The 2597-nt window shown below is 44.9% G+C and overlaps 1 non-coding gene across 1 annotated transcript; it reads left to right on the top strand.

Moving 5' to 3' along the window:
• The first annotated feature begins 462 nt into the window (after positions 1-462).
• LOC132014685 (U4 spliceosomal RNA) lies at positions 463-608 on the top strand. Its single transcript, XR_009403340.1, has one exon. It is a non-coding gene; the product is annotated as a U4 spliceosomal RNA (small nuclear RNA).
• The last annotated feature ends 1989 nt before the right edge of the window (positions 609-2597 follow it).

Raw genomic sequence — 2597 nt, 5'->3', positions numbered from 1 at the left:
AATTTATACTGAACGTTGATAACTAGGCAAAATACCTTCTAAGTAGAAAAAAAAAAAAGATCTAGAATCAAATGATTAATATGATGACAGTTGCATGGTGACGAATGTGGTGATTTTGATTTGTCTTTCCTCCTAAAATGTTCTTAAAGAGTATATATCAATTTGACAATGGAAAGAATTAAAAAGAAATTTTTTTTTTTTTTGCATAAGGATCATAATAGAGAGGATCTCTGTCTTAGTCATCCACTGCTGCATTACAAATTAAGTCCAACTTAATAGGAGAACAACACACCTTGATTATCCCCCAGTGCCTGTGGTCAGGAGTCTGGGCCTTGCCAAACTGGGTTCCCTGGCAGCCCCATTCCAGGCCTCCCACCGGGGGCCCCAGAGCCCCACCACCTTAGCAGCACAGTATTTCAGTATTGAACTTATAAAGAAAATCACATTAATTCATGAAATATGAGCTTTGCGCAGTGGCAGCATCGTAGCCAAAGACATTTATCCGAGGTGCCATTATTGTTAATTGAAAACTTTTCCTAACTCATGAAATATGTTTGAGTGCCTTGTGGTTCTTTTCTGTTCTTCTATTTTGGGGTTTTGCCTACGATTTCTAGAATGTGTCAGTGTGACCGTGTTCCCCATCTTCCCGAGGGCTCCTCACGCCAGCCCTGCAGCCTCAACATGCTTGTGTTAATCCAGCTCTCACGAGGGCTGGAGGCTTGTGTTGCAGTGCTAGGTCTTCTTGGCAGAGCTCCTTGTGTGTTTGGAATCAGTCACAGTAGGGGCTGGAGAAGCTGTTACACAATTTCTTGGCAGTGAGTGTCTTCATTAGTGATCTGCATAATCAGGCAAAAGCTGAGAACGAAATAGAAGAGCCACTATATGGTAACCCAGAAGCTAGCCATGCAGAAGCAGTACCCTTTACCTGGGATCTTGGTCACCAGGGCTCTCCCGGCCTCTGCTCCTTCCCTCCCCTTCCAGGGACCAAGGCCTTCGGACTTTCACCCACAGGAGAAGCTCCTGAGAACACCTCCAAGTTCCTAGCAAGGCCTCGAGGGGCTCCACTCCTGGACCACCCTTCCTAGTCCTTGATGGGCTGATCTGCCCTCAACCTAGTGGGCAGTGGGGGCAGGACCATGAAGGAGCTCTTTTTTTCCATCATCAGCTCCTTTTCCCCTCTGGGGAATCCTCTGGCCAGCCCAGAGGGAGGTGCTTCTTCATGTATCCAAGAAAGCAGTGTGGTTCCCCTGAGGGTCCCCCAGGGTCCTAGTATCTTAGCAGCACAAAGAATGTCAGGTGCGCAGGAGTATAGATGCATCTGTGAGGCCTCCATGAGGCTGACTTTAAGACTTGAGCTCTGATGGAGGATTGGGAACAATCCCCATATGCAGGGACTGGTTATTCCAGCATCGGGGGTCCTCAAAAAGCTTTTGGGATCCAGAGGATACGTGTGTACTCTGGAGTTCATAAATAGAAACTAGTCACGAACCCACCTTCTCTAAGACTCGAAATGCTACTGCCTAGACTCAGGATTACAAATCCTATGCAGTGGATTCTTGATTCTTGATTGTTAAGGAAATGTACAAGACTGTTAATAATAAAAATGGGGACTGGCCAAAGGCCCAAGAGGGGAATGTAGTGCACTGGCTGCTGAAGTAGAGCAGGGAGAGAACTGAGTGTTTGGAGAGCACTGAGGATTGCGGAGGCAGACAGGGAGGCAGTGGCAACGTGGTCAGGAACAATGGATGGCCTGATCACTACCCAAGCTTCATCCTAGGAGCCATCTGGAGATGGTGCCACCCTCCCTGGACCCTCAGCTCTTCTGCTGGAATAGATGACCTCGCTGGCTCCATGACCCTGGCAGAAGCATCCAGTCAGCTGAGCCTGAGTTGTGTAACCTTTCCTGGCTACCAGGGAGTGTGGAGGGAGAGGGCTTGGCCTCCTCCAGCTGCACAGTGGGTGGCAAACCTGGATTCCACCAGACAGATAAGAAGATCGCTCTCCTGGCTGAGTATCCCTAAATATCAAATGTCCAGCACAATAGCCAAGAGATTGTGGTTATTTAGTCATGCAGTTGAAATGACTAGGAAAAGAATTGCGTATATATACATGTATATGTTGTTGAATATTATATGTATATATAATATTATATATACTATATATTATAATTACATATAGCAAATATAACATCATATATACTACTTGATTTTATTCATTTTGAAAGAAATGTCTCTCTTTTAGTGGCGTCAGAGGCTTCTAACCTAAAACTTCAAGATGGCAATTTCCACCAGGAAACATTTTGGAACCTGTGGCAAAGGACATACAGTTTGGGAATGACCACGTTATGTCAAAGCTTGAAGTAAGTATTGAACTCAGTCTTTTGGGGTTAACAGGTCATTTCCCCCAGAGGTTATTGGGCTATCCTGCCCAATGTTGGTATCGCCAGATAATAAGAACATGGACTATTAGTTTTGGCTCCACATTTATTTTCATTTTTATTTATATTCTTTTTTTTAAAAAAAGATTTTATTTATTTATTTGAGAGAGAGAAAGAGCACATGAGCAAGCAAGAGGAGGGGCAAAGGGAGAGGGAGAGA

Source organism: Mustela nigripes, chromosome 3 (assembly GCF_022355385.1).
Source record: "Mustela nigripes isolate SB6536 chromosome 3, MUSNIG.SB6536, whole genome shotgun sequence".
In the NCBI taxonomy this organism is placed as follows: Eukaryota; Metazoa; Chordata; class Mammalia; order Carnivora; family Mustelidae; genus Mustela; species Mustela nigripes.
This window is presented reverse-complemented; position numbering and strand designations above follow the sequence as displayed.